General features: G+C 33.2%; 1 pseudogene; it reads left to right on the forward strand.

Moving 5' to 3' along the window:
- The first annotated feature begins 1,660 nt into the window (after positions 1–1,660).
- On the forward strand, positions 1,661–13,117 carry LOC142610457 (TMV resistance protein N-like; annotated as a pseudogene).
- The last annotated feature ends 1,132 nt before the right edge of the window (positions 13,118–14,249 follow it).

Here is a 14,249-nt window from a genome sequence, read left to right on the forward strand (position 1 = left end):
TTTTACTACAAACCGAACCGCATGGATATATGTATGCATATCTCACAAAACCCATCCTCCTCACATCATGCTCTCTCTCTCTCTCTCTCTCTCTCTCACCAAAGTCCAAACCCAAAAACCCACACTCATACCGAACCCAAAAACCCACACCAAACCCAATAATCTAGTAAGCTAGAAACCTAGAAATCCAAATAATCAAAGTATATCTAAGACAAATTGTAGCAAATTTGAAGCAAATTAAGGTCAATCAAAGGTAAGTCTCTTTAACCCTTCATATTTTCTCTTTGATTTGATATTTTGATATATAGGTTTTAATTTTTTTGATATGTGGGTTTGATTTGTTAAATCTATGGGTTTGATTTAGGATTTGTGGGTTTGATTAGTGGATTTTGGCTGTAGGTTAGATTTGGGAAATTTGTGGGATTTTTGGTTGTGCCAACTAAACTTAAGCCACACTAGTGCCCAAAAATTGGGAAGTCAAAGAACTAATTGTTGGCAGTCATGACTAGAGCTAATGAAATGGTAACCGGTTCCTAAGGAATGGTGGCAAGTTTGCCGAATAACTGCATTGTGAACACTTCTAAATCTGAGCATTGAATTTTGGATCTCTTACTCTAAATTAAATTTCAAAAAAGTCTAGGACCATAATATTTTTTACGACTACTTGTCACTACTGTGACATGAGCATGACAGAGTGTAATTAATGAAAAAATAGTGGGTCTATGTACAAGTGACAATTAATCACTTACAATCAGCAACATTATCTCAAAAAAAAAAAAAAAAAATCAGCAACATCAGAATTGTGAGTCTTGTGACAAATTAGTTGTGAAATAATTTGTGATCTATAACTACTCTTAAATTTCGCAACTTGCCCTTTGTAATTTAAATTTATAAATATTACAAGAAATTTAAACGGTATTTCACGGCTGATCACCACGAAGTCTCTGTCCTTTGCCACGCTATGAAGCATTTTTTTTCTCAGGGAAAAGACAAACCAGCTGTGGTGCATGAGTGCATTGTTTAAATCAAAAGACATTTAATATTTAATAACTTATTAATATTATAGCCTGGTCACTGCGAAATTACCTAACTTTCTAGAAAGAAGTCTTGTTGACTTGACTCAGTACAAAACGGCGGTTTTGTACTGTTTGGCAATGCAAACATTGTGAATAAGCTCCCTCTACCTCTCATCTCACCCTTCCTTTATTATTAAACAGGAAACTTATCTAGTAGGAATCAAATCAAGCGTAGTTTCAGGAGAGTTTCGATCGGTAAAGTTCTCAATTTTCTCACATATTCATCATTTTTATATCTTTCCTTTCACTTCGCCCTTGAGATGAAAAATCCACATCAAATTGTTTTCTCTTTCCTTAATTTTCATTCCTTTTAATATATAAGAGGTGCTATGTCCACAACATTTTTACAACATTTTCATAACAAATTATAGGTGGTTAGTTGTTATTAGTTTAGATTTGAACCTAATATTAAGATTACTTTTTTGCCCCAACAATAATAACCAATAACAACCTGCCACTTAGAATTTGTTGTAAAAATGTTGTGGACATATCATTTCTCTTAATATATTTCTCTTCATTTTAATTGATCCTATCTTTTTTTTTTTTTTTGGATCTATATTATAGCTCAAGATTTACCGGTTTCCATGAGCACCCAAGGAGCCTCGACTTCATCACCGTCTTCTTCTTCAACACATCGTCGAAGATACGATGTCTTTCTCAGTTTTAGAGGTGAGGACACCCGTAAAAACTTTACGGATCATCTATATAATGCTTTGATAAGGAAAGGCATTTTTACCTTTAGGGATGATGAAAACCTTGAGAGAGGAAAATTTATCTCACAAGAGCTAGTGAAAGCCATAGAGGAATCGAAATTTGCTATAGTAATTTTCTCAATAAACTATGCATTTTTGACATGGTGCTTGGATGAATTAGTGCATATTGTTAGATGCAGGAAAGAGAAAGGATTGGAAGTTTGGCCAATTTTTTACCATGTGAATCTATCTGATATACGAAAATAGAAGGGAACATTTGAAAAAGCATTTGATGAATACAAATTTAAGGAGAGCATAGAGGAGGTGGAAACATAGAGGTCTACTTTGAGAGAAGTGGCTAATCTCTCAGGTTGGGATTTACAAGATAGGTATAATTTTCATGACAAATTTATTTCTTATATATAAACGTCCGGTCTTATTTTATATATTATAAAGTATAGAATATAAATAGTTATTAAAAAATGTAGCATATCATGCGTGAATTGAAATATTGCAACATATAATTGTTAAATTTTTGTAATATTATTAGAAATAGTATGTGACCTTTTTATTTTATTTTATTTTTTTATTTATATTTAGCGAGACCCCTTATTTGGACTTAGGTACGCTCCTTTGCAATAATTAAAAAAGAACTATTTTTATTTAGGGACATAATTTTTATTCACTTTCTCCCTCTCTCTGCACTTCTTCCTCAGTCTCTCTCAATCTCCGAAACTCTCTTCTCTCTCAACTCTATGCACTGCTCTCTCAGTCTCCGAAGCTCTCTTCTCTCTTAACTCTCCCTCGTGATTTTAGGTAGGATCTCCGATTCTCTCTTCTCTGAGTTCTCCGTGTTCTAATGGTGGTGGATCGGTGGGTTTGGGTTTTGCTCATGGTGGTGGGGACCATGGGTTGCTGTTTTTATTTTAATTTTTTGATTTTATGATGTAGATGGTTGGAGTTTGAGGTCTGGGGGTGGTGTTCTTCAGATTTTCAGTGGTGGTGGCTAGTTGGTTGGTTTGGTGGTATGAGTGTAGTCGTTCTGGTTTGGGTATGGGTATGGGCATGTGATTGTTTTGATCTGTTCCAATTTGGGTATGGGTATCTGGTTATTCCGATTTGGGTGTGGTGATGTGGTTGTTCTGATTTGTTCCGATGGCTTTGTGGTGAGTGGTGGATGGTGGATGGGTTTGTGGTGGGGCTGTTTGTTGATTGTGGCTGTGGGTCTGGGTTTTGCTCAGAGTCACAGTGGTGGGGACTGTGGGTTGCTGCATTTAGTATTGATGGTGGATTGGTGCTAGTCTATCCACTTCAAGTTTTTTTTTTTGGCGTTGATGGTGGATTGTGGATTTTAGTCGGTTGCTAGTGGTGGTGGTAGTGTCAGGTCTGTGTAGCCCAGCGGTGGTGGGCTTGTGGGGGTGGTGGTGTCGGTAGATTTGTGGTGGTTCTTGTCTACAAATAATGAGAGAGAAAGAATAAATAAAAAATAAAGAATTAAAAAAAATATTTAATTTAAGGGGTTAAAGAATAGAAACCGGATGTTGGGTGTATTGTAATACAATTATGCACACAAAACTACATAAAAATGAGAGAATAAATACATAAAATTTGTCACTAAATAAGCCAACAAAACTTGTACCTAATAATCTATTATCTTCATTATATTTTTTTGGTATATTAAAATTTACTCTTTGTGATTTGGGATTTCACAAAATTTTAATTATATCCATACCCAAAATTTTGGACTGAAATGAAACCATTAGGATTCTACCCAAATTAATAGATTTTGTATTTTGTAGACTAATTCATCCCTCAATTTCATTTCTTTTTTCCTCTTCCTCTTCGTCCATTGCAGCATGGTCAAGCACTAGGGTTGGAATTGTGAGGGGTTATTCCTTCAAGCTAGTCCGTAAAATTGCTCACAAGTCTCACATGTGTGAAAGAACTCTAATTTAGATGGAACCCTAATGGTTTTAGGATTTAAAAAGTAATTGAAACTTTGTATACTAAATTGTGAAATGGCCAAATCAATGGATAAATTATATATATTCAGTTCCTTTGGTAAAATTAGATAAGTTTAGGTGAAAATACCATATTGATCTTTACATTTTTAGGTCACAGTCAATTTGAACCTTACAGTTAACTCACTCACGTATGGAAAACGTTTACATGGAAAACGGTGTGCATTGTTGAAACACTTGAAACTTATGTGTCAACTAAAATAATAATAATAAATGTCACATCAGCATTTGAAAAAAAAATTTAAGATTAAAATGCAAATTGCATCGTCTAAGTTTGGCTGAAATTCATTTCAATCTTTTACCTTTATTTTTGTTCAATTGAGTCTTTTAAGTTTCAAATTTATTCAATTCAGACTTTTTGTCCAATTTTGTTAAAAAATTTACTTAATAAAATATTGTTTACACAATAAAAATATCTATAAAAGCATAGAACAATCTGTATAATGATTTAAGCAATAAGAATGTACTCATTTGTTACTCTTCTCTCTTATCTCTAGAAGGCTTAGCTTTCCTCGAATTCAGCTACCACACTCTCCTTAAGCTTTCTCTTTGTCTTAACATATTGATTTGCTTTTATTATTATTTTGACTTTTTCTATTGAATTGAAACTCCCTCCCTCACACGTTTAGCCTTTAATTTTTAGGTAAAATTTGTATGTACTTTAGGTGTAGTAGAGTGTAGTACATTAAGTTCTCTAATTAAATTTTAAAAACACAGTTGCCCTATATTCAATTATTCTTGGAAAGAATAATATTGTATTTATTGGTGAATGCAATAAGGTGTTTAGTTTAATTTAGGAACCTATTGTACTACACTTAAGGTATCATACCTTAGTTTATCCTTAGCTTTTTGTGTAGGCTTGTTTTAGAAGCCACCTTTCTATTCTCATATCTCAAAATTCTTACAGAAGCGAATTACCCAATTCCCCAAAGGCAAAAGCCTCTCACTTTCATCCAAATGCTCTCACACATTCTCACTCAATTCATCCCTCTTCCTTAATTTTTTAGGTACGAAAAAATGACATTAAAAGCTTGAAATGTGCAAAATTCTTCTTTTCCTTTTTCAATTGTATTTTAGATTAATTTCTTTTTATTTAGCTTATAGTTTATAATTTTCTTTCTTCTTTTTCCTTTAATTTATTAAATCAATTGGTACCACTAACTTATCAAAAAAAACCTTATACACATGTCAGAAATAAAATATTGGATTTGCCTTTGATATTTGAAGAAGAGCAAATCTTGAACTTGATGAATGAAAAAAGATTTTATGCTGAATTTTGTGTTCTTATTGTGTACATGGAGGCACATTTTTAGTTGATTAATAAAATTTTTACTTATATATAAAATTGATGTATGCAAATTCATTGGTGCAATTATTAGTAGGGGCACCACCTGATTATTCAAAATTTGACAATGCCTTTAAATGTAAAAGTGATCATAATTATTTTTTTCTTTTTGGCCATAAATCTCTAGTTTGGTTGAGTTTAAATTATTTTATGGGAAATTAAATGTTTCCACCATAAACTATACTTTATTTTACACTTACCCCCGAAGTACAAGGATTCACAATCAGCCCCCTAAACTAAAACCTATATAGCACTTTTCCCCTTCCTGTCACTTTCTTAGTTAAGTTGGAGGGAAAAGCAATTGAGTCAGGTGACACTTGTTGACATGGAACCCATTAACACCACCTGAAATGACAACAATACCCTCCTTAAACCAAAAGCAAATTCCCAATTTCCCCTAAAATCTTGTTTGGCTGGAAAGAAAGGAAAATGAACAAGATGAACAACAAAGCTAGAAAATGAACTATGCCATAGGAGATCAAATAACAAATCGACTGTGATAATTAGCGAATCCAAATGAATAACAAACACATAAAATGAAATATGCCACAGAGAGATCAAACAACAAACCCACTGAGCTAAACAACATACCAAAACATTAACAACAAACCCAAAAAATGAACTATGCCACAAAAGAGATCAAACAATAAACCCAAGATTACAACATCAAATCAAAATCAAACACAAACCTCATCCCAATTCTCCAAACCCAGACTCGATTCAAATCTCTATTTTGGCTTCATAGGCAGGTAGATATGAAAACGCTAGACCTAAATGTCAAAATTCTAGGTTGATTCCCTCACACCCAAGTAGCAAATCGACAAAACTACTTTTGATCACGTTGTTCTTGTGAGTTCATACAACTAGCTTCTTCTCTTTCTTGTTGATCAGTTTGGGTTAAGGTTATCGTACAACTAGCTTCTCTCTTTGTCGCTGGCAAGTTGTGGTTGGGTAATCAGGTTCGGGTCTGTGTCAAGGTTATTAGGTGTGTGGTTCCTATGTGCTAAGCTTTTATGTCAATAGTCTATACACAAAGCAAGAGATAGAGAGATTCAATCTAGGTTCAGTGAGAGGGAATTTTGGAGAGAGATACACTTCTCTTTATTTAATTGATAGTTTACATTGAAAAAGAAATTGCTCAAAATTTCACAATGGAGATGATAATGGATGGATTTTTATTATATGAAAGACCACTGTTGATTATAATTTTAATGGAGGATGCTAAATGCTTTTTTTTTTTTGAATATTTGTTAAAGATATCTATGGCAAATTGAAAAACTCGCGTACACTTAAGCAAAGTTTAGAAATGATGTAAAATTCTCGTATAAGATAATTTTGTTGATGTGTAACTTTTGCGTATGAATAGATATATATAGTAACTTGAGTTTTTCTTGAATTACAAATTAATATGATAGTTTAGTCTCGCCTCCCTTCCCCCAAACAACAAATTCTGGTTCCATCCCTGATTGGGTTCATTGTAATACAAGATTTGTACTTCACTCATATATTAAAGATGTAGCTCTTAAGAGTTTCCTTTGTAGATGCATACTGTAAGACTAAATCACATAACTCTCACGTGTTCTTTATTTTATACTTTTTCTTTTGCTAAGAGTAGTTACATTCATGAATTTAGTCCACGTAATTCTCTTCTGTTCTTATATGGGTAGTTCAATCCACGCTACTTGAGCAAATGAATTCAAATGTGTTTGAGCAAGGAGACTAATATTTTTCTTCCTCTTGTGGTTTTTTTAATTGGTTTGGACCATCATGTAATTATTTTCTATCTTGTGCATTGGCATGAGTAAGAATTCATCCAACATATTGTGAGAAATAATAAAATATTTGGTTTGGGCCATCACATGAATATTTTCTATCTTATTTGCAGGCATGAGTCAGAATTTATCCAACACATTGTTGAAAAAATGAAGAAGAAATTGAGTTCAAAATTCTCAAGAATTAACAAAAACTTGGTAGGAATGGAATCTATCAGGGAAGAATTGATCCCTTCATATTTAGATTTTGGGAATAATGTTTGCATGATAGGAATTTGTGGTATGGGGGGAATTGGAAAGACAACTCTTGCTAGAGTTGTTTATGAAATGTATTCTGATCATTTTGAAGTATCTAGTTTTATTGCTGATGTTAGGGAAAAGTCAGAAAAAGGTGATTTGCTTTAATTACAAAAACAATTTCTTAAACAAAATTTGGGGGAAATAAATACAGAGATATGGGATGTTCATCAAGGAGTTAACATAATCAAGAATAGGTTATGTCATAAAAAAGTTTTACTTGTCCTAGATGATGTTAATCACATAAGTCAATTAGAAAATTTGGTTGGAGAGCATGACTGGTTTGGATTGGGGAGTCGGATCATCATAACAACTAGAGATGAACATGTGTTGGTTGAACATGGAGTTCTTAAAATATATAAGCCTAATGGACTAAAGAATAATGATGCCTCAAAACTTTTTTGTTTGAAAGCCTTCAAAAATGAGCAACCCAAAGAAGGTTATATGCAGCTCTCTCAGGAAGTTGTAAAATATGCTAGTGGCCTTCCATTAGCTCTTGTTACATTGGGTTCCTTTTTAATTGGAAGAACAATAGATGAATGGCAAAGTGCATTGGACTATAAAAAAAAAATTCTAAAAAAGGAATATTTGATATACTTAAAACAAGTTATGATGGACTAGAGGATATGTGGAAGGAGATATTCTTAGATATTGCATGTTTCTTTAAGGGGTGGTCCAAATTTGAAGTAATACATATATTAGAGAATTGTGGTTTTAATGCAAGAATTGGTATAAGTGTTCTCTTGGACAAATCTCTCCTAACTGTCACAAGATACGATGAAAAATTGGGGATGCATGATCTACTACAAGAAATGGGTGAAAAAATTGTTCGTCAACAATCATGTGGAGAGCTTGGAAGGCAGAGTAGGTTGTGGCTCATTGAGGACTTGTTTCATGTATTGGAGAACAATATGGTAAGAAGCAATAATTTTATTTTAGCAAATAAGATTGAGTAAGTAGAGTGACATAATTGTGTTCAGCAAATTAGTTCTTGAAAAAAAAACTTCAATAGGTAAGTGCTTACCTAAGTATCTAAGTAACAAAATATAGACTATGTTCATTTAATATGCTAATATATTGTCTATGGCGATTTTTTAGAGCATTCACATTAGCTTGTGTAAAATTTATGGTCTATTTTAGCTTAAAAACCTATTTGTTCTATTTACACAACTATTTTTCAAAAAACACCACATTAAATTATCTATATACACGGCATTTCATTATATACTATTTCTTTATCAATTTTTATTTATTTATTAATTTTCCCAAATCATACCTCCCTGCTCCTCAAACAAAAACCACTATCTCTCTCACACACGGTCTTCCTTTCCAAACCTATTAAACCCAAGACACACACACGCACTCTCTCTCTCACACACACACACACACACACACACACACGCGCGCGCACACACACACACACACGCACGCAATCCACACGGAAATCACTCTCTCACATCACCACCACCTACCCCACCTTAACAAATTAACTCAAAATCCATCCACAACTAGTTTTGCAGTGATTTAAACAACCAGATCCTTCCTGATTTGATTGGTTACCATACCCCCCCCCCCCCTTACTAATGGTGAGATTATGAGTTTGTCCACACCTTGTATCTCTATTGTATGTTTTTTTGTGCTACTGATTGGATTTGATTTTGGGTTTGGGTTGATGGGCTTGAGCTACCATTGGGTTTGATCAAATTTTGTAATGGGTTATGGTGCTAGTGGTAGTTGGACGGTCTGGGTTGGGAAGCAACAAAGAGAGAGAGAGAGAGAGAGAGAGAGAGATGCGAAATAATTATAAAATAAAATAAAAAAACTACAGTAACCTCTATATTTACATGGTTATTGTAGTTTTGTAAATGTTTTACACATTTTCACATGGTATGATGTGGGTGGTTTTCTGGGTTGGTTGGCTAAAATGTGAGTCTTAGTATATTTTACATAGACTGATGCGAATGGTCTTATAGTTTAATAACATAATATCATTAAGTATTTTTTAATAAAATTGAATTCATTTTTTTAAATGCAATCAACCAATCACTAATCTCTTAGTTCCTACATTGAAGATAAGGATATATATATATATATATATATATATATATATATATATATTATTAAAAAAAAAAACTTCATTCTATAGGCTTTATTTGCTTTCTTCCATCACAACAAAAAGTAATGTTGTAATTTCCTATTTTTTACGCTCTTGGTCATGAATTTTTAAAAAGTAAAAGCATGGTTTTAAAAACTGGACTAGATTGAATGGTTCTACTAGGAATCAAACCGGTGGATCAACCATGAACATCTCCAATCCAACTGGTAAAAATAAAAAATTGAACCTATTTTCGGTTCTTTGACTGTTTCTGTTTTTAAAACTACGTGTAGAAGTGCACCTTTATTGTTTTAATGTATGACGGTATGAATTTTAAATTGATTAAAAATATAAAATCTTTAAAATACGATGTACTATAATGTATTAGTTACTAATAGGGTTTAATATGTAATACATTAAAAATTGTATTACATATTAAAAATTGTGTTTTGAAAATGTGTTTTTAAAAAATGAAATTAAGTATTTGATAAAATCTGTGGCAACTGGAAAGTATTTTTTATACAAAAAGTCGAAGTGTGAAAATGCAATGGAAAAGAAAAAAAAAACACTCCACGAATTGTGTTCTCTTAAAATCACAAGGCTAAAAACCGATCTCTATACATTTTCATTTAAATCACTCTTTTTCTCCACAAAATCGCAACGCCAAATGGTAAATTGGTAATATGTAGTGCATCTTACTATTTTCTATTATGAAATTTGAAAGTTGGACCCACCGTTTTGGGAGAGAAGTGGAGCGCAAGAATTAAATTATTTTGAGTTCAGTTCACAGCCTTCTTGAGCATGCCAATAGTTTAGAGGGGGTTATATATATGGAAAATAGAGGGAGTAGATATTTTTTATCTCCTTTGAAGGCTTTACTGTGGTAATTCTAATGTTCTTAATTCTTATCATTTTCTTGTGTAAATCTCAAGTGTTTGCTTTTGAAATCGCAGGCAACAAATGCAATTCAAGCCATAGTCATCAAGGATAGGAAAGCAGATTTCAACTTTGAAGAATTCTCTGAAGTTTTTTCAAAGATGTCTAATCTTAGATTGCTAATAATTGACGAGTTGCACATCCCAAATGCTCTCAATCGTGTTCCTAATAGCCTAAGACATCTTTCATGGAAATACTATTCTTTAAAATGTTTGCCATCTAGTTTCCAACCAAAGGAACTTGTTGAACTTGACTTGCAATTTAGCATGTTTGAATATCTTTGGGAAGGAGCAAAGGTAATATGGTTCTTTGATACATTTTCAAACACCAATCTTTATACATTTTCATTTAAATCACTTTTTTTCTCCACAAAATCGCAATGCCAAATGGTAAATTGGTAATATGTAGTGCATCTTACTATTTTCTATTATGAAATTTGAAAGTTGGACCCACTGTTTTGGGAGGGAAGTGAATGCAAAAATTAAATTATTTTTAGTTCGGCTCAATGAGGCAATTTCCCACCTTAGCCTTCTTGAGCATACCAATAATTAAGAGGAGGTTATAAATATGGAAAATTGAGGGAGTAAATTTATTTATCTCCTTTTAAGGGTTTACTGTAGTAATTCTAATTTCTTATCATTTGTTTGTATAAATCTGAAGTGTCTGCTTTTGAAATCATAGGCAACAAAAGCAATTCAAGCCATAGTCATCAATAATTGGAAAGCAGATTTCAACTTTGAAGAATTTCCTATAGTTTTTCCAAAGATGTCTAATCTTAGATTGCTAATAATTGATGGGCAGCACATCTCAATTGCTCTCAATCGTCTTCCTAAATGGCCTAAGACATCCTTCATGGACCTACTGTTCTTTAAAATATTTGACATCTAGTTTCCAACCAAAGGAACTTGTTGAACTTGACTTGCAGTATAGCAAGTGTGAATATCTTTGGGAAGGAGCAAAGGTAATTTGGTTCTTTTAACTGCATTTCTATTATGTATTATTTCTCTTTTCTTTAAGTGTAGCTACAATATGGTGCCGGTGTATTTGAGCTTTCTCCTTTCATTAATAAGGCTGTTTTGATTTCAAAGAATTCTTTACTTATTAGACTAAATTCTATGTTAAATGGTTTTTTTTTCTTCTTTTTAACAGTGTTTAGGAAAGGTAAAGTCCATCAATCGTTCCCGGTCCGTGAACCTGATTAGGACACCTGACTTTTCAAGGGTTACGAGACTTGAGATACTAAGCCTTGAACGGTGCACTAATTTGGTTGGGTTACACCCATCTATTGGACAACTCAGCAAGCTTAAAAATTTAAATCTGATTTTCTGCAAATCTCTTACCGATTTTCCCAGCTTGTCAGCTAAAATGGAGTCCCTTATGTCTATTGATCTTTTTGGTTGCTCAAAAATCAAGAAGATTCCAGAATTTAAGGGAACTATGAAAAGCCTATTGGAACTTAATTTGGGTTGTACTGCTATTGAGGAACTACCACCCTCATCAATCGAGTGTTTGACTGCCCTTGAAATTCTAGATCTAAAAGACTGCAAAGATCTCAAATGCCTTCCAAGCAACGTGGATAGTTTGAGGTCTCTTAAATCTCTTGATCTTTCCGGATGCTCAAAACTTGCCAACCTACCAAAGAGCTTATGGAAAATAAAGTGTTTGGAAAGACTTGATTTGAGTGGGATTTCTCAACTTGAAGAAATAGAACTTAATGGTATAGGCTGCTTGTCCTCGTTAAAATATTTATCACTAAGTTCAAACAATTTTGTCACCCTGCCTGCAATCTTCAGTCAACTTTCAAAACTTGAAGCTCTTGTTTTGAGCAATTGCAAGAAGCTTCGATCAGTGCCAGAGCTTCCATCAACCCTGAGATATATAAATATGGAAAGCTGTTGTTCCCTAGAACCATCACCAGCACTGCTTAGACAAAGCAGTTTGTCACGACCTTGTTCTTCCCCATTTTTTTCGTGGGTATGATGAGAGCAGTGGTGGGGTGGCATTTACAATATTGAACCGTTACCTACAGGTGATCTCTTCTTTCTCTCTCTTTGACTCTTTCTCTTCACTTGTTAAATGGAATATCGTGTTTTTTTTTTTTTTTTGGGGTACAGGGACTCTTTTGTCACAAAACCGGATATGAAATTGCTACCAAAAGAAAAGAGGATGGATCTAAAACTAAATTTCAGATCATTATTCCCGGATATTTAGTTCCGCGGTGGTTAACTCATCAAAGTTGGGGGAACTCAATGAGCATAGTGTTGTCTCCAAATTGGTGTAATAGTAGGTGGATGGGATTCACTCTATGTGCTCTTTTCAGAGCACCTGTCTATTCTGGTTTTAGAGCTCGTGTGAAAGCCATTGGTGATATGCCTCACAATCAGTATGTCTCTGAATTGTTTTTTCGTAAATGTGATGGGGAACGCATTTGGTTATTGTATTTGTCTCGTGATGATTGGTTTAGTACTTTTGGGAATGGTGAATGCAGTCAGATTGAGGTTGTATTTGAAGGAAAATTTTTAGGTAGTCCCGGAGTATAGTGAAATGGTGCTCCCTCCTCTCACATTCATGGTGGACCCCATCATAAATTTAATGAGCAGACCCCACCATGAATGTGAGAGGAGGGAACACCATTCTCCATACTCCGGGAGTACCTAAGAATTACTCGTATTTGAAAGGGTCTCTGGTTCAAGATATCCTGATGCAAGAAATCCTGTGTGGCAATGTGGGGTCAGTTTGGTATACGAGCAAGACATGAAACTGATGGAAGAGTTAAACCAAGCAAATGCACAATGCAGCAGCAGTAGCCGTGTCACTACTTGTGAAGGTTGGGATAGTGTATTTGTCAATTCAAACAGAAGCTGTGATAAATGTGATGACTAAGCATTTATTTAATGTGAAAAAAAATGAAATATTTCCCTCTTCATCCAATGGTAATGACCAACTCCAACATCCTTCCTATTATAAGTCTAATCCTAATTTATTTTATTTTCTTTCTTGCCGTACAGCTGGTTTGGTCGCTAACAAGTATAGTCCCGTTGTCTTTTAGTTTTTTAATACATTCATCCATATGCATTTTTTTAGTTAAATTAATATAGACTAGCCTTTGAACTCTTCTATTTTTTAGGTAAAATTTAATCATTTGTATTCATTATAATTTGAGATTATTATATTTTCCAATCACAAAAAGATCTAAGGGTGTGATGAAAAAATTATTTCACCCACAAATGCATAATACTCATCACACTCCTAGATTTTTTTTTATTAGAAAATATAATAATCCCAAATTATAATAAATGCAAATCATTAAATTTTACCCAAAAAAAAGAAGAGCCCCTGAGCACGCGCCTAAGCGCATGCTCAGAGGCTAGTATTTTTTTAACAAAATATCACAAATAACTTAACATGAATTTATGTAATTAGTCAAAATTAATGCTACTAAAACTATCTAATAGCCAACTACTTTATTTGAAAACTCCTATGTGTGACCATAATGAAAGGAAAATACAAATTCAATGGAAAAATATTGTGTGATTCAAAAAGAGCCTATTCTTACATGTGTACAATGAGGCTTTTTTTATTTTATTTTTTAGTGTCATAATTTTTCATTCATCCCAATTTTAGGTTTACCCATTTGTCCTATAATATTATGCATTGCAAACTATTGATACAACCGTAAGTGTCACGAGGCAAGCTCCAAAAAACGAACACAAAATTTGTTAATTGATTAATTTTTGGAACATTAATATAATTAGAGTTAGAATTAAAATTTGTAGGACATAAGTCAAATTGAATGGTTCTACATCATGGGTGTGGTCAATCTTCTATTTTTATTGGTTAAATTTCTAGTTACTTTTTTTAGTCACATTTGAAACTTATATTTTTTTCAATGTCATGACCACAATATATAAGGATCTCATAAAGAAAACAATGTCTGGATAATAAAAATGTTTTCTAAAAATTTCATCCATAAACCATATATATATATGATATTGTATGACAAAGAAGATTATGA

The sequence above is a fragment of the Castanea sativa genome, chromosome 9, assembly GCF_040712315.1.
Source record: "Castanea sativa cultivar Marrone di Chiusa Pesio chromosome 9, ASM4071231v1".
Lineage (NCBI taxonomy): Eukaryota > Viridiplantae > Streptophyta > Magnoliopsida > Fagales > Fagaceae > Castanea > Castanea sativa.